The sequence below is a fragment of the Schistocerca piceifrons genome, chromosome 2, assembly GCF_021461385.2.
Source record: "Schistocerca piceifrons isolate TAMUIC-IGC-003096 chromosome 2, iqSchPice1.1, whole genome shotgun sequence".
Classification (NCBI taxonomy): domain Eukaryota; kingdom Metazoa; phylum Arthropoda; class Insecta; order Orthoptera; family Acrididae; genus Schistocerca; species Schistocerca piceifrons.
In genome coordinates this window covers 1,057,492,985-1,057,512,708 of record NC_060139.1, presented here as the reverse complement: position 1 = coordinate 1,057,512,708, position 19,724 = coordinate 1,057,492,985, and positions in this window count along the sequence as shown.

Genomic DNA, 19,724 nt, shown 5'->3' with positions numbered 1-19,724 from the left:
GTACCAATCCTTGTCCTGGTGATGGATCCAGTGCTTCACTGTGTGAATCACCTCCTCATAGTCCTCAAAAGTCTTCCACGAATGGCATCTTTTAATGGCCCAAACAGGGCTGTAGGTTGGATGGGGTAACACTGTTCAAAAATGGTTCAAAGGGCTCTGAGGACTACGGGACTTAACTTCTTTGGTCATCAGTCCCCTAGAACGTAGAACTACTTAAACCTAACTGACCTAAGGACATCACACACATCCATGCCCGAGGCAGGATTCGAACCTGCGACCGTAGCGGTCACGCGGTTCCAGACTGTAGCGCCTAGAATTGCTCGGCCACCACGGCCGGCTAACACTGTTCAACCCTGTGTTGCGATTGTTCAGCAGTCCTCAGACTTGTGACCTCACCCTCCGTGCCGAGCTAACTATACTCCTGTCTGCAGCAGGTGCTCCATAGACTTTGCACAAGCGTTTGTGAATTCCCCACAGTTTCTTTCTCTGCTGTGAGAAATTCAGTGACTGCTCGTTAACATCACCTACAGAGACCATTTGAGACTGTCCTGCAGCTACGCTATCTGTAGCAAGTGACGGAAACTTGGCACTCTCAATCAGGAGACTTCAAATAAACACATCAAAAAAAGTTTTGCATCACCTCGGTTCCGAGAGGTCTGGAACCTGTACAGAAAATTTGAATAGAGATCAACATCATTTCCGCTCTTTTTATTGCTCATGAAAATCACACATTGCGTATTGTACCACCATATAGCGAGACCTTCAGAGGTGGTGGTCCAGATTGCTGTACACACTGGTACCTCTAATACCCAGTAGCACGTCCTCTTGCATTGATGCATGCATGTATCCGTCGTGGCATACTATCCACGAGTTCATCAAGGCACTGTTGGTCTAGATTGGGTCACGTCGTCTATAAACAGCCCTTTTCAATCTGTCCCAGGCATGTTCGATAGGGTTCATGTCTAGAGAACGTGCTGGCCAGTCTAGTCGAGCGATGTCGTTATCCTGAAGGAAGTCATTCACAAGATGTGCAAGACGGGGGAGCGAATTGTCGCCCATGAAGACGAATGCCTCGCCAATATGCTGTCGATATGGGTGTACTACGGTGGGAGAACGGCATTCAAGTGTCGTACAGCCGTTATGGCGCCTTCCATGATCACCAGCGGCGTACGTCGGTCTCTCATAATGCCACTTCAGAACGGCATGGAACGGTTGGTTGGTTGGTTGGTTTAATGGTTAAAGGGACCAAACTGCAAAGGTCATCGGTCCCTTGTTTCATAAATACACAGAGCATAGAACCTCCAACTTGCTAACAGTCGCTGGACAGTGTGTCTAAGGGGTTCAGCCTGACCAGGTTGGCATATGCGACACTCATCGGTGAAGAGAACGTGATGCCAATCCTGATCGGTCCATTCGGCATGTTGTTGGGGCCATCTGTAATGCGCAGCATGATGTCGTGGTTGCAAAGATGAATCTCGCCATGTACGTCGGGGGTGAAGTTGCGTACAGTTTGAGTCGTAACACGACGTCCTGTGGCTGCACGAAAAGCATTATTCAACATGGTGGTGTTGCTGTCAGGGTTACTCCGAGCCATAATTGTAGGTGGCTGTCATCCACTGCAGTAGTAACTCTAGAGCGGCCTGAATGAGGCATGTCATCGACAGTTCCTGTCTCTCTGGATCTCCTCCATGTCCGACCAACATGGCTTTGGTTCACTCCGAAACGATTGGACACTTCCCTTGTTGAGAACCCTTCCTGGTGCATAATAACAAATGCGGACGCGATCGAACCACGGTATTGACCATCTACTCATGTTTGAGCTACAGACAATAGGAGCCGTGTACCTCCTTCCTGGTGGAATGGCTGGAACTGATCGGCTGTCGGACCTCCTCCGTCTAATAGGCGCTGCTCTCGCAGGGTTGTTGGTTACTTCTCTGGACGGGTTAGCGGCATCTGTGAACAGTCAAAGGGACTGTGTCTGTGATACAATATTCACAGTCAACGTCTGTCTTCAGGAGTTCTGGGAACCGGGATGATGCAAAACTATTTTTGATGTGTGTAATACATAACGTTTCGCATTCGTAGCATTGTTTTGATCTGAGAAAACTAATGCGGTGCATTACTTTCTGGGCAACCTACGTAGATTGCTCGTCTTACTGCTGTACAGGTAGCAGTCGAAACAGGCTTAAGGCCTACTCCTTGAGTAGTGCTTACGTTAGTTTTGCTACGGCATGGTTTCGAGTTTTTTTTTTTTTTTTTAGAGATAGAGAGAGAGAGAGAGAGAGAGAAGGAACAGACATTTGAAAAGCTGTGAGAGCATATGTATATTTGCTGGAAATCAACAAAAACTGGTGAACAACGACTGTTAGGATTCTTTTCCTCTTGTGGCAACCAACGCATCCGAATGAACCGTCGTGATTCTGGTTTATCCACTCGTCTAGAATTTTTTATTTTACTCACAGGTGAACATTAATATTAGGTTGATGCGTAAGTTCGTAGCGTTTTTTCCATAAGTTTAATAAACACAACAGAGACTGAAGTCTTCAATAATATATTCTCCTTCATTATTTACAACAGCCTGTCAACGCTGGGGTAACTTAACGATCCCGCGAATGTAGAAATCACGTTCTTATGAAGCGAAGAACTTGTCGAGCCATGTTTGGAGTGTATTTTCGTCCGGGAAGGGGGTTCCTCGAAGGTTGTTCGATAGAGAGCGGAAAAGATGAAAATTGAGGACGCAAGATCAGGTGAATAAGGTGTGTGCGGAATGACTTCCCAACCCAGCTCCTGTACAGTGTTAATCTAGCAGAATGCGGACGGGCGTTATCTTGCAGCAGCGTAACTTGACGCAGTCTTCCTGATCGTTGTTCTTGGATTGCGTCTGCAGGACGTCTCAGTTGTTGGCAATAATTGTCAGCAGTGATGGTTACACCTCGAGGAAGCAATTCGTAGCCGTTCCACCAGATGCACGACATTATATTTTGTGGATGCGCGCAGGTCTTTGCAAGGGGAGTTGCTGCTTTGTTTGGGCTCAGCCATTCCTTTCTTATCCTTATGATAGCATAATGATACAATTTGTCATCACCAGTGACGTTACAGGATAGAAATGGTCAGTGTTGTTCACGAACCAGTTGATCACGAGCAAGCAGAGATGCACATGTGGCAACCCTCTGTTTTTTTTTTTTTTTATTTAGAGCATGCGGCACCCGTCACTTGATCTTTCAACCTTCCCCGTTGAAAGGAAACGTCGCACGATGATGAAACGATCAGAGTCATCACATTTGGCAGTTCTCGAGTACACTGACGTGAATGATTGTGGATTAAAGCGTTTAAACGATCTTCATCAAACCCTGATGGTCTTCCTGAACGTGGAGAATGACTAATGCCAAACTGCCCTCTTTAAAACGAGAAAATTTATCCCCATACACGACTCAAACGTTTCTGGGTGCCTCCGCTGGTGTCATCCCGCTGTTTAACTCAAACAGAAGAGTATGCCAGAATATTCCTATTATCTCGACTGGGCATTCCATTTTCTAGCGTCCACTGCTCCACTCACAATCTACTGATAACAATATGTAGATTCAAATAACTACAGTGAGGCACAAGTAAAAAATGACAATCGATAAATAAACCTATAGAAACGGGAGTGCCAACATGCAAAACAAAAACGCTACGAACCCATGCACCAACCTAACAATAACAATGCTTAATATTTTTTTTCGATATAAAATGTTGATATCTAAAAGCAAGATAAACGCGCAAACAAATGCAAAGCAATGTCTTTTTTAGTCAAAGGGCCGTTTTGATGCTTCTTTAAAGCTAAGAAGTTGTACGTTAATGATGATTACGATGATGACGATACTACATGTAACAACTAGTATACTAGTTGTAAAACGTCACGTATCTTTCGAAAAATACTCGTTGTACAATTACAAACTTTCATTGATGAGAGGACTATCTGTTTAGTCTTCTCTGAGGATTGCCTAGAAACCGGACAGCCGTTTCGTAACTAAGTATGAACTAAATATTATTGTCAATTTAGGAAGAGACGGATTGCTATTTATCGTAAAGAGGGCGTAACTAAATGACACACAAAGCTTTCGCCCACAGCCTTCATCAGTAAAAGAGACACACACATCATTCATATACACAAGCAAGCACACGTCACGCACACATGACCGCCAACTCCAGCATCTCGGCCAGGTATTATATTTGTCTTTTGTGATACGCTAAGAAAAATCCTAAAAGTTAAGTGTGGGTGTCTGTTGCAAATGGCAGAATATATTATCTTTATTTGTGTCGTGATATTTGAACAGCGGCCAAGCTCTCGTAGAAAACTGTATGGTTCAGTTTCCCCTACAGGGAAGCAATGTTATGCCTTTGGCGGGTGTTTTTTTTTCCCGTAACTTCTCTCGGCGCTAGATTGGAGACAGCCTTAACACAGCTCCATTGTGTGTAATTGGCGTCACGCCTTTAGGGCAACCACCGCAACGAGTGCCTCGTTGTTAATGTGGGAACATGGGAGGTCCTTAAGGCACGGTTCGTCTTTTTGGCTTCAGCCGGTCTGTCCATGTGTGTAGGATCCGGCACGCGCCCAGTGTTGAACTGTTTTTGTTTACATCTAGAGGCAAGCGCCCCGCACATTGCTTAGCTGTGGCGCCCGCAGGGGTCTTTCCCGGCGATGGCGTCTCGTAGGCGGCTCCGGTTGGTGCATTGCGTGTGCTGATCGAGAACTGAAATATGATTCTCAGCAATTAGCAGAATTGATCAGGTGTCCGTACTCGCATGGCAGCGTCGCTGACACGTTCAGCGGAACTTGCCTGTTTTACTCCGGCCTTGATTATGGGAGCAAGTTTCAAATTTTTTTTCAGTGCCTGCGTCCAACACATATAAATGAATAATCAAATCATAAAAACGCGAACGGACGGGCGAAAAATAGCACATACAAAAGAAATTGCGTGATCTACAGCATACTTTTGATTCAGACTTCACGTGCGAAAAGTGACTGACTGAATGGATGAAGGGACAAAGTCTGCATGGGCAGCTCAATTAAAAGTCGTTGCAGATTATATTTCGATCTGTTTGAAGCCATCAGTTTTCGCGTCAAAGATTGCATGAGTAACGTCAGTAATTAACAATTACAGTAGTTCACGTTAAATGTTTACATACCTTCTTAGATCACAGTATTAACTGATATACCGGTCAGCCTCTATGCTTAAATGCCCAGCGTCACGACTAACCACCGCCGGGAGACAACGAAGGACACCACATTGACATGTAAGGTAACAATCCACCGATGTCTGTTGCGGGACCCTGAATCAGGACTTCCTTCGGGGAACTATGCTAATTGTGATGCCCATCAAGTTTTCGTAACACAAACTTAACATACAGTATTATCCATAATCGTCGTCAGTTCTGTTAAGAGTAGCGACTAAATATTCTGTGCTGCCCTGTTTCTGGAATCGTCATAAGCTAAAGGGCGCTATCACCGTGGCATTTGACGTTTATGACCGGGATTAAAGTATCTCAAGCAACTCCATTGACGCACGCAACACGTAGAGCCTGCTGTGTCTTGACGAGCTGAACCTGCTACCGTGTATGAGATGTGAAAAAGCCCTCTGACTGTCAAGCATTTCCGCGTTAATTATACCACAGTGTAATATCGATTGCAGTGTGCGTTTTGAGAGCTTTTATCGGATTTAAGGAAAGAAGAAACGTCTGTTAACAGAAAGAGATTTCACAACACGGCAAGGAATCGTAGTGGTAGGAATGTTTCTGATCATCGTATTATCTAGGACTCACTCCCCCACATGCCCTAGTGGAACTATTTTAGAAGTTGGCCTTGCCAAAGAGAAATATAACTACTCAGCTTCACTGGCAAGACTTGTTCAAAATACTGGGGATTTTAACTACACAGCATGAGAATAATTATCTACCAATCAGTTGTGCACACCTAAAACAGCATTGATAATTACAGCACAGACAGCTCTGTTCTTGACCATAGAACAAACTATAGACTAAACTTAAATTTACCATGAAAGAATTAACTTAAAACTCAGAACGCCGTATACTAACAATAATAAAAGTTTGCAATTAATTGCCATAGGAGGTTAAAGAGATTATAAGAAACGGGTTAATGTAAAAAGACATTTGAAGAGTGTGTTACGCAATAAATTCTATACAATGATTGATTACTTCGATAACATACGACAGGGGTTTTGTAAAAAAAATGTAACCACTTTCAAAATTTTTTTCCTGGGTATCATTACCCCCAAATCTATGCAGTGCATAAAGAGAAATGGCGACTCCATTTTTCAGGCTAGCAAATGGGAAGTTGCGGAACAGAGAATGGAAATCAGACATTGTCGCTACGGTCTTGACGTCAGCTAATAGTGTTCGTAGTGTTACGTTGTGAAAGAATGTTTGTATAGTGTGTGCAGCGAACGGGAGTGAGAAATGAATAAACGTCAATGAAAAACTTAAAGCAAAACAGTATTGTACACAAGGTATAAATAGAATGCGGTAACACTGTTCTAAACAGAGGCCGAATAATGGAGATCCATCCATCCATCCATCCATCCATCCATCTTGAGTTAGGTTTTCCGTGGTTACTCTAAATTACCTCCAGCCAGGTGCGGGATAATTACTACTAGTAGGCCACGACCCACTATCTTTCCCTTCTTTGTCAAACTAATTCTGTTAGTATGTAAATGCCTGTACGTACGAATTCAGTTAGTTTCGTTGTTCTTAAGGTGAGTTAGAACGGAAAAAAATTGTTTTCACATTTTTATCTCGGTATAAAATTTGCAATTTTCCGAATAAAATGATGTACATGTCACTTATAAACTCACTTGGGAAGAATTTTATTTTATGTTTTTAAATATAATCTAAACCGGTTGAAAATGTTAAAATTTTAAGTGCGTATTTCAAGATATAATAAAATCGGTCAAATGGTTCAAATGGCTCTGAGCACTATGGGACTTAACTTCTGAGGTCATCAGTCCCCTAGAACTTAGAACTACTTAAACCTAACTAACCTAAGGACATCACACACATCCATGCCCGAGGCAGGATTCGAACCTGCGACCGCAGCGGTCCCGTGGTTCCAGACTGTAGCGCCTAGAACCGCTCGGCCACCCTGGCCGGCTAAAATTGGTCATTTTTTATATAGAAGGTTGTGGTGGGTTGCTGTGTTGCAAAGGTTAAATTGTTTGTATTGGAGCACTGTCAAAAACAGTATCGTATCGTTTCGTAATGTAAACGCGCGTTGTATGTCGAAGCGCTGTCGTTTTTCCGAGGAAAAGTGACTAATAGATTTGTAAATCTCTCAAAAAGTAAAGTATGTCGCCAAAACGAAGTGTTTTTAAGACACATGGGTTTCATGGTAGAAGATTTTCAAGTAAAGGTAAACATTGTGTTCAGCATGTGGCGTGTGAAGTTACAGACAATGAAATACAGGCAAACTCATCAGTATCTAGAGAAACACCCATTAGTGCTTCGAAGATTAAAATAAAACGTTGTGATACACAGTTTTGTCAAAACGAAAGTGATGTAAATGGTAGGTTATATTCTGATAGATTTACATATCGTAACGAGGGTGTTAGGTGAGTGTGTGTGTGTGTGTGTGTGTGTGTGTGTGTGTGTGTGTGTGTGTGTTGTAAAATATGTGGGGGCCAGCAGGTAATTTACGTGAAGACAGTGAGGTATCAAATGGACTAGCCAGGAAACTTATCATTAATTGTGCCAGTTGTAAATATACTCGTTCATTTTGTAATTGTGATATGTGTAACGATAATTATTTTGAAGTAAATGTTGGGTGGTTTTATGGATTGAGACCTCTTGGCAAAGGACACACTGCACCAGAAACGGTGTGTGCTGTGATGATTGTAAAATCGACAAGTATGCAGGATTTATTGGAGCTGCTGTGGAATCTATTGCATGTGAGTCAATGAAGGGTGCTGCGAACGAAGCTGTTAAATAAATGATGGTATGACTGAGATAGCAGTAGCTTTTGATGGCACTTGGCAGAAGTGCGGCTGCAGTTCTAAGAATTCTGTTGCTGTGGTGACCAATGTGGATACTGGAAAGGTAATAGATTTCCAGATTTTAACCAAACATTGTTGTTTGTGTAAATCAGGGAATAAAGAAGGGCATATCTGTGACAAATTATGAAGGTACAAGTGGTGGTATGGAGACCTCTACAGCTATTGAAGTTTTTAGTCGATCTGTGAACGAAAGGGGAGTGTGTTACACCAAGTTCTTAGGTGATGGAGACTCAGAAGCATATAACAGTGTTGTAGCCGCTCAGCCTTATGGCGAGAAGATTATCACAAAACTGGAATGTGTTGGTCATGTCCAGAAGAGGATGGGCATCAGATTGAGGAAGTTGAAACAAAATTTGGGAGACAAACTTTCTGATGGTAAAATCATAAGAGGCAGGCTGACAGACAAAATGGTTGATGAACTACAGCAGTATTATGGGATGGCCATTGGAAATAATACTGTATTTGTTGAAAATGAAGCAGACAGTATGGGCTATCTTCTTCCACAGGCTGTCAACTGATGAAAAACCAGTGCACCACCTTTGCTCTCGTGGACCTGATTCATGGAGCAATTACCGCAATACCCAGTACTCAAACAGTTCATAAAGCCATAAATATTCCATCCCAGCAGCAGTCATGGATATCATGAAACCTATTTAAAGAGACCTGGCAAATCTAGAATTACTGAAGAAGTGTCTGCACGGTCAGGCTCAAAACCCAATGAGTCGTTCAATAATCTTACATGGACTCGCTTACTAAATTTATTTATTTATTTATTTTTAATGAAGACACTAAAGTGGGGAATCAGTGAGACTGTTATTGCTTTTAATGATGGCAACATTGCTATGGTGAAAGTGCTACAGCATATGGGAATTAATCCTGGAGCAGACTGCATCAGAGAACTTGAACGGATGGACAAGGTTCGCATTGATAAAGCAGAGGATGCAACACAATTGGCCACTAAGAAGTCCAGAAAGAAGAAAAAACTTGGAAATAGATCAAGATAATGATGTACAGTATGGTGGAGGGTGGTTCTGAGTGACTAAAACTAAAAAATTGAGCATATATTGAGTTACAGTCTTTTGGAAGTTTAGAAGCCGTTCCTGAAAATTTACATCTTCTGTTGAATTTTTCTCTAAGTCTCAGAAACCACTTCGAGTAGAATATTCATATTTTCAGGGAGTAATAACATACATATCCTGAGTCTACTGAGCTAAAAGAAGAACAGAATGTTATGTATAGTTAAAATTATTCGGGATAACGTACAAAAAAGTACACAACATTTTAACCGTGTAATTAAAAAATTGTATTTCCGAAGCCATTGGCTGGAATGCAATTATTGTAGTTCAGTAGACTCTGAACATAAAGTTTAATGTCCTGTAAAAGTTTTATGTCAATGACTACAGTGGTTCCTAAAATACAGGGACGTCAAGTCACTACATTCAACATTGTCGGGATATGGCGTTCCAACTCCCCTTAAATAGTAAAATTATGAAATTTCCAGTATCGTTCTTAACGTGATCCACTGATGATTACCAATGCTAAAATACATACAATTTTTGTACAAGGTCATTTATACAGAATTAAATGCTGCCTACACACCTCCTGATCAGACGAAACTGGTGAGTTCATCCAGGAGAACAAGTGTATACGGGAGTGAGACAAGCTGAAAGCCAAGCCAAGGTGCTCTTTGTGGAAGCTGCCGTGTTGATATTCGTGAGCGGTGTGCAGGAAGCGACAGAGCCGTCGTTATCCCGAAAGGAAGTACAGTATGGCCAAGAAGCACCAGCTTGTCGCCTCTGTTTCGTTCGCAGCTCCCTCTGTCTGAGGAGGAAACTCAGTCACTACAGTAAAATTCTTTTTTGGGTGTGGCGACGGGGCCGGGCTAAGTTTGGATCTCTTCGTAGCTACTCAGCCGAAAGAGTCATTCTTCTGGTCTCTTTAAGATTTCATTCTGGTGACCACTTACCGAAACTATTTGTGTTAGGATCTAAAACCAAACAGGGACAGGGAAAATGAACATTCGACGATAAAACCCACTTTTAGTTGCAATCTCTCCTATTGGATGGAGAGAAATACGAAAACCGTGAACCAAAGAAATGGATATTCTATGAGACACTAACGGTGAAACTAAAATCGTCGTCACAGGCTATCCGTTGTAAATAAAACCATAATTTGAAGTCTTCCTTTTAATTTTTCACATTTTCTTGTTGCAAAGACCCAAAATAGAAATATTTTTCGAGAAAGAGACAACATGGTAAGTAAGTCATTTGGTATCATCTTGCATTTTAGTTTTTTACATCAGTGATGACTAAGGAAAACTTTTAAGATCGTATTTATAAATATTGTGTTGCAGGCTGAGCCTTCCTCCCACTGCAGGCGTTTAACACGAAATCTGTTCTGCAATTTGTACACTTTCTCAAATAGGAAACATAATGACAGGTCGTCAGTGCTACTTTGCCAGCATACAATTTCGGGAGGTTTATATGTAAGATAATTCAATAAAGATATTTGTACCTACGACCTGTGTCCGCTGTGGTCCAGTACGGCATTGTATTGTGCAGCAGGATTCTATCATTTCATTTTTTGAAATAATCCGCATACTAAGACAATTATCACCACAGAATCATGAAAATTCATTAATATAGTAAATTTTACGAGAGTTTGCATTTTCAATTTTTGTTATCCTCTTCCTGAGTATTTTTTAAAAAATAACCATATTACTGTGTTAGCAGTTAGATAAAAATAATATGTCGAATTCTAATCTTGTATGTTTTTCTTTTGTTGTAGGTAAGCTGATGCCAGTTTATGTCCACGATGGCGAACTGCTCACTTCCGTGAGTATGTTACACTCTAGAAATCAAAAGAAAGACAGACGTTCCTCGTAATTTCTTCTTCTAAAATTTAGCACGAAAAGCCGGTCATGTGTTTGGGGCAGAACTGTCTGACAGTCGCATCAGCGTACAGAAACTGGTAATGGCTAGGAAAGTCTTTGATATTCCGCGACGGTTCTTTCTACGCCACGCGCTATTTGCTTTCCTACACTATGTGATCAAAAGTATCCGGACACCCCCAAAAACTTAGGTTTTTTCATATTAGGTGCATTGTGCTGCCACCTAATGCCAGACTCCAAATCAACGACCTCAAATAGTCAATACACATCGTGAGAGATCAGAATGGGGCGCTCTGCGGAACTCAGAGACTTCTAATGTGGTCAGGTGATGGGGTGTCATGCGTCTGTACGTGAGATTCCCACACTCCTAAACATCCATAGGCCCACTGTTTCCGATGTCATAGTGAAGTGGAAACGTGAAGTGACACGTACAGCACAAAAGCGTACAGGTCGACCTCGTCTGTTGACTGACAGAGACTGCCGACAGTTGAAGAGGGTCGTAATGTGTAATAGGCAGACATCTACCCAGACCATCACACAGGAATTCCAGATTGTATCAGGATCCACTGCAAGTATTATGACGGTTAGGCAGGAGGTGAGAAAACTTAGATTTCATGGTCGAGTGGCTGCTCATAAACCACTCATCACGCCGGTAAATGCAAAACGACGCCTCTCTTGGTGTTAAGGAGCCTAAACATTGAACGACTGAACAGTGGAGAAACATTGTGTGGAGTGACGAATCACGGTTCACAATGTGGCGATCGGGTGGCAGGGTGTGGGTATGGCGAATGCCCAGTGAACGTCATCTGCCAGCGTGTGTAGTGCCAACAGTAAAATTCGGAGGCGGTGGTGTTATGGTGTGGTCGTATTTTTCGTGGAGGGGGCTTGCACCGCTTGTTGTTTTGCGTGGCACTATCACACGACAGACCTACATTGATGTTTTAAGCACCTTTTTGCTTCACACTGTTGTAGAGCAATTCGGGGATGGCGATTGCATCCTTCCATACGATCGAGCACCTGTTCACAATGCACAACCTGTGCGGAGTGGTCACACGAGAATAACATCCCTATAGTGGACTGGCCTGCACAGAGTCCTGACCTGAATCCTATAGAAAAACTGTGGGATGTTTTGGAACGCCGACTTCGTGCCAGGCCTCACCAATTGACATCGGTACCTCTCCTCAGTGCAGCACTGCGTGAAGAATGGGCTGCCATTCCCCAAGAAACCTTCCAGCATCTAATTGAATGTACGCCTGAGAGAGTGGAAGCTTTCATCAAGGCAAGGGTTGGCCAACACCATATTGAATTCCAGCATTACCGATGAAGGGCGCCACGAACTTGTAAGATATTTTCAGGCAGGTGTCCGGATACTTTTGATCATATAGTGTATGTCCGTCCTCACAGCGCCCCTATGTAACTCATTAGCTCATTTTTACGTCTCCCACTAGCATATAAACAGCGATCACTTATCAGTTGCAGATAACCAACAGCCAGGATGATCAGATAAGTATTTGATATCTCCGTTATTAATTTGATATGAAAGATATATTAACAGAAATAAAGAGGCTGATAAAGTGATAAGTACTTATTTGCTGCCTTGTTCATGTGTGAAGAGATTGTCATTGCCCTCCTCGTGCAAAAAAAGAGCCTTGAAAACTATTTTATTATGTTATGTGGATTCAGCATTTTATTCTTTATATACGTCCTAGCCGTTAATTTCTGCTTCGCTCACACATCGTTTTGTTATGAAGAGTGATGGTGAGTAAGTAAGGTAGTAATACTACGCGATGTCTGTGTGTATAGTGGTGTAGACACACATGTATAAAAATGTATGAGATGCCGATATGTAGGTTCATAATGGATGCGCCTCCATTATTTTGCTGTTTGTCGAATATGAAAGCATGCATTATATTTTCTAATTACATTTAAACAATGCCTCGATTCACTGTATTCGTCCTGAAGTAGAGTTTTTAGGGGTTTCTCTTGCTCACTTAGTTCTGAATGTGTGATTTTGCCACTAGAGCAACACATACCAACTGTATCTCCTTTCCACTGTAATGCATTTGGTACCTACATTTTTGATCCATCCCCCTATGACGATAAATTTATGATCAACATAGCTAGTTAACAGACCATAATCAAATGCAGCCTCACCAAAAGCCTCCAACGTTCCACATGTGAAGGCACGACTCTCTGTTTGTCGTACAGCCATTAAATGACGCTGTCATTGTGAGTCTTCAAGCGTCTTGAAAGCTGTTAAGAGACGTGTGACGCTCAGCTTATAAAATGCAATGAGCTCGTGACTGTTCTACTATCTTTGTTGCTCTTTAAGGCCACCGGACGGTCTGCATCCAAATTCCAGCGGTTGAGATTGTTGTGAGGTTTATTGGAGTCGCGTAACTTTCACAGCTCGAGCTCTCTTAGAACTTCGGACTAAATCAGACTTAAGTTTCCGAGGCTCACCGTAATAATTTTAAACACGTTCTCTGGCGTACCTTCCGATATTTATGTCATCTCCGCCAAAACCCTCCAGCTTTGCCAGGTGGTGTAGGAACTCATTATCATAAACCACGCGCACAGTAACGTGGGATTTGCACTGACACGGAATAATCTATAGACACCTAGGTATCGCCAGCGTAGTCTGCATGCTGCTCACGTACACCGTATTTAAAAATGTTAACAATACTCAGAAAAATACAATTTTCTAAATTAGCCTGTGGCATTCTTCAGTGTTCAAGCTACCTCCGTACCATATACCATTGGAATCGGTTCAGCGGTAGAATCGTGAGAACGTAACAGAGTGAATTACTTTCGCAATTAATAACACTAGTATTAGTATCAAAGTATGGATTAAACACACTAAGAATTGAATAAGCCTTGTATTGAGTACGTTGAATCGTATTACGTACAACATATCAACCAATAAAAACATTTCCACATGTATCATAAAGTTCAAAAGTGGAAAATTAAATAGCTTTTCCAAGGATTAAATGTTTTTCCTTAATTTGCATAATGTTCTTCAAATCAATGACTATATTGTACAACAAACTTCGTGAAGTAACCTATGTTCTTCGTCAGGGTTCAAGCTATCTCACGGCAAATTTCATGGATATCGGTTCAGAGTTTTAGTCGTGAAAACGTGACAGATTTACATTCGCATTCATAATATTAGTATGGAAATATGGACTGGTTGAGGATAGTATAAGCATTGTATTCCAGCTGCTACCCACGGCTGCGCTCGCGTATCAGTAAAATGAAATCAAATGTGTGTACCGGTTGGGATGTTCGGAAGTTTCGTACAAATCTTTGTTTGACGCTACTTCGGTGACTTGCACGTGATGACTGTAAAATGACTGTGAGGACAACGCACACATCTAGACGCGAGCTGAAGAAAAACCTACCCGGACAGGAATTGAACCCACCATCATGAAGCAGCAACTCTAACCGCATGACCACGAGATGTTCACGCAAGCACCAAAAAAGTTAAGAGACGCATGATGCTCAGCAGCTGAAATGTGGCGGGTTTGTGAGAGTAATTATTGTTCCATATTTAGCGTAATGTCTTTCAAATCATCAAACGTGTTATATTACACACGTTCTAAAGTAGCCGGTGTTCTTCCTCAGCGTTAGAGCTATCCCAATACCAATTTTTTTTTTTTCAAAATCTGTTCAGCGGTTTAGTCGTGAACCTGTAACACACAGTTACTTTCACATTTGTAATATTGGTTTGGAAGCACATACTATTGCAGAATACGATGTGTAGACAAGCACACTCTTCGTGACTTGTCTTGGAGTGTGTGGCACAGAAAGCGTTACAAGTATTATTACCTCATTATCGCTGCAGGCAGTGACAAAATAACATTAGGTTACGTAGTTCTTCCATTTGCTAGTTCAACATTCACGTGACAAATATTCAACAGCAACTGGAAAGTGTGAGGGGAAATTGTACCTACTCGTATTACAGCAGTGATCCATCTTAAGGCGATGCCCAGCGTGAGCTTTGTGTCTTTTGAATGTACAATGTTTTTATTTATGCCCTGCTGATTAACTTACCGACAGAGGTGAATTGGAGCGTTGGGAATACGATGAATTCGCGTTCCAGAGGACCGCTGCTCAAATCCCTGTCCGACCACTCAAATTTAGGTTTCCCGTGGTTTGCCTCAACTGCATAAGTTTAATGCCGAGATGGCTCCACTGATAAGTACACAACAGATTTACTTCATCCCACACTTCTCCAGTAAGAGCGTGTGATCCGTTTCAAAAGACTTTGTCATCGACGGGACGACCACCGTTCCTTCCACCGTTGACATCGCTTACTGTGTTTCGAACGTAGTAGCTACATTACGTTTAAAATGTGGATGTGCTCCAGTCGGTTTATCAAAATTTACATTCCTTTGAATACCAAATCGACCGTTTCGTCAAAACTGGCCAGACTTATTGTAAACTATATGTACACTATCTGATCAAAAGTATCCGGACACCTGGCTGAAAATGACTTAGAAGTTCGTGGCGTCCTCCATCGGTTATGCTGGAATTCAGTACGGTGTTGGCCCACCCTTAACCTTGACGACGGCTTCCACTCTCTCAGGCATACGTTCAATCGGGTGCTGGAAGGTTTCTTGGGGAATGGCAGCCCATTCTTCACGGAGTGCTGCACTGAAGAGAGGTATGGATGTCAATTGGTGAGGCCTGGCACGAAGTCGGCTTTCTAAAACATCCCAAAGGTGTTCTATAGGATTCAGGTCAGGACTCTGTGCAGGCCAGTCTATCACAGGGATGTTATTGTCTTGTAACTACTCCGCCATAGGCCGCGCGTTATGAACAGGTGCTCGATCGTGTTGAAAGATGCAATCGCCATCCCCGAATTGCTCTACAACGGTGGGAAGCAAAAAGGTGCTTAAAACATCAGTGTAGGCATGTGCTGTGATAATGCCACGCAAAACAACAAGGGCTGCAAGCTGAAAAACACGACCACACCATAACACCACCGCCTCCGAATTTTACTGTTGGCACTACACACACTGGCAGATGACGTTCGCCGGGCATTCGCCATACCCACACCATGCCACCGGATCGCCACATTGTGTACCGTGATTCATCACTTCACACAACGTTTTTCTACTGTTCAGTCGTTCAATGTTTAGGCTCTTTACGCCAAGAAAGGCGTCGTTTTGCGTTTACTGACGTGATGTGTGACCTATGAGCAGCCGCTCGACCATGAAATCCAAGTTTTCGCACCTCCCGCCTAACTGTCATAGTACTTGCAGAACACCTCAATATGTCAACAGATCGCCGAGAAAGCCTAAGGAATTACATATGTGCACGACTATCGGCTAGTGCCTTATCCAGTTTTTGCTTGTTATCTGCAGTAGCAAAAGCTGCAGTATCCCAGTTCGAGAATGGAACGGCAGGTGTAGCACTGTTCCGTTGCTCTCGGTTCTACGTTATCCATGAAGTAGACAGACAACAAACATCAGACTCTGATGTCAGGCGCGTCATTTACCGAACGCTTCCCGGGACGTGAACTGCCGGAATCACTATCTAATGTTGATAAGCAGCTTACTTTCCTGTGACAAGAGGCGAGGTATTCCCAGAATATTAGCTTTCCGGTGGCGTGCCGACTCAACGCCACGCCCGCACCGGGTTTGCGATGACGCGTGTGGATGTATTGCTACCAAACTTGATTTTGCAGCAGAGAGTAATTGGATATTTAGTTTTCTATGCCCATTGAGGTATGTTGGTCTGCTTCCAAAAATATAGATTTTAATAATTCCTGCCAGATTTCGTCGCCTCTGTGAGAGGAGATTTCTGCTCTAATCCGCTAGGAAAAACCTTTCCCCTAAATGACATTTTCTGCGAAAACTGGCTAAGTTTTAAAAAGTTGAGAGATACGTTTACGAAGTGAAAGCGTTAGCATTTACAGCCGCTAAGGCTTAGCACATCCTGTTGCGTATGATTTGTTTGTATGACCACCTGCATTATGTGTGTACGCGCGTCATAAGTTCCATCCAGACTCCTCCCCAGTTTAGTTTTTCGATCGGTTTTCTCCCTCAGTCCTTTCCTTTCCCGTCACCAAATAATAGAAAGCCTGCTGTCTCGATATTTCTAAGGTCTCCTTTACTAAGTTACTAATTGGATGTTTTGCAGCATTTTAATGTGAGCCGATGCACGGTGGTATAATTCTTTTTCCAGTTTGTCTTGGAACCTGCGCTATGTACGATACTTGTTATGTACATCCAATGAAAGTACGTATAAAGTAGTTATTCGATAGCACCAGCTTTATACAATAAAAGAACTGCCTCGATAGTACATTGTTCACCACATAAACTGTAAATCACGCGTTTCAGCAGATTGTCATCGTCAGATTTGATTGTGTAATGCCACTTTGCAAAAACGCGTAATAGTTTACGTGTATTAGTAAAGTACGACGTAGACTTCTTTTATTGCATATCAAGACCGCTGACCTATTTAAAGATTTTCTGTCTTTTGTAATTAATACCAACTAGTCAGTATTCTATAACTATTATGGAGATTGTTGTAAAGGCAGATCATTCCTCAGTACCGTCAGTTTCATGATTGCTACATATGGAATCAAACCTGCCATTTCGTGGAGACTTGGTCGTATACTGGGTCAACTAAGTGCTGCATCTCGGATGTTCCTTGAGAAATGTTCAAAAATTATTTTATCCATTGCTGGATTTGTGAACTCAGCTGCGTGAGTGGCGAATCTCCCAGAGAATGTTTCGCAGTTTATCGGATATATTGGCTCTAGCGTAATAGCTTTCCCCCCTAGAAAAACGGTTCTCATTCATGTTTCGGGGCAACATCTCAGTGGCACATTTTTCTGAACTGCACTAGTTCGTGTCTACCAGTAACGGCTATGATGTGACGGAAATAAAGAAGACGGGCACATTCAGTGGATCCGTTTGGTTTCTATCCGCGCCCTTCTCTCAGATCTATACGCGAATTTAACGCAGTGAATATTTACAGGCGGTGAATATCTCACTGTCCATATCGCGAAGAGAAGGCGTAGCTTTTGAGCTTTTGAACTTTTGATGTGTTTAATCCTAGAAGATCGGAATCCGTATTCAACATTGTAACGGGTGACAGGGGGTTGTGCCAGTTACGCCTGGGTACAAAGCAGCAGTCATATTTCGCGATTATACTAGTTCAACAAATGAGAACAGAGGGACAAAAGATTAGTGTGATTTGATCGCTGTAACGACAGATATGAACAAATTCCCATTTGAAAGTAACCGCCGATTGATAGACTGCAGTGTGCATTTGAAAAGAATTTAGGAGCAGACGCGAAAATTCAGCCTGCGTTGAATCACAACGAGCCCACCTACCGGCTGGCCGAAACACCAACGTAGACTTATTGTACCAGATTTGCACCCTTCTGGTTTCTTTCTCCAACCAAAAGGTAAACTAACAGTCCGAGGACATCGTTCTCCCCGCAAACGGCGTCTTCCTCACTAGACTTGTATACAGGGTATTTCCATGATGTTGATTCAAACGTTCAGAGAAGATGGAGGAAGGAAGAATTCCAATTTGAGATTAGGCACTCTGGTCCGGAAACGAGTGAAACAAATGCTGCGAAGCCGAACGTGTTAACTCTGTTTGTGGATTAGCTATTAACCTACTAATCGTAGTTGATGTTGCAGATGTAAGAAACTGATTGTTGAGAATGAACAAGGGGGCGTTCAATAAGTAATGCAATGCATCTTTTATGGAAGCAGGTTGGTTTTTATTCAGGATTCCTATACATCATATTATTCCCCACTCATTTGGCCAAATAACCGTATTTTGAACACAATCATTGTCCAACGTGACGGCCTTACGTCACCTTAATGGGAGGGTCTATATGCTCGCATGGTACCACTCTACTGGTCGACTTCGGAGCCAACACCTTGCACCATCAATAACCTCCACATCATCCACGTACTGCTTCCCGCGGAATGCATCCTTGATTAGGCCAAAGAGATTGAAGTTGGAAGGCGCGAGATCTGAGGTGTAAGTAGGATGAGGAAGAAGAGTCCAGTGAAGTTTTGTGATCTTTCTCGAGTGCGCAGACTTTTGTGAAGCCTTGCGCAGCTGTGGAAAAGGAGAAGTTCGTATGCATTTTTTGTGACGACAAACTCTCTGAAGTCGTTTCCTCAATTTCCTTTGGGTAGCACAATACACTTCAGACTTGATCGTTGCACAGTGAGAGAAAATATCCCACAGAATACCCCCTTCGGAGTCTCAGAGGACCGCCGTCATGACTTCACCAGCTGAGGGTGCGGTTTGAACTTTTTCTTCGGAGGTGAGGTGGTGGTACACCACACCATGGATTGTCGTTTGTTTCCTGTTTGGAGTAATGAACCCATGTCTGATTGCCTGTGACGATGTTCGACAAAAATTGTCACGATCAGTCTCGTAACGCGCAAACAATTTTACACAGATGCTCTTTATGATCTGCTGTAGGACGGCGAGGAAGGCAACAGGCACACACCTCTGACTACCCTAACTGGTGGAAGAATGTGTCAGCGCTACCAACGGATACGTCGAGTTGAGTAGCGAAATGTTTGATTGTGTTCTGTCGATCATCTTGAATGAGTGTGTTCGTACTTTCCAACATCGCGTGAATGGCAGCTGTCGGCCGGCCGGCACGCTTGAGATCGGAGAGGATGCGTGACCTTGTTACGATGATGATTGATACCTCGCCCAACGACTCACCGTGGTTTTGTTCACTGCCAGGTCTCCGTAAACATTCTGCAAATACCCATGAATATCTGCGATTGTTTGGT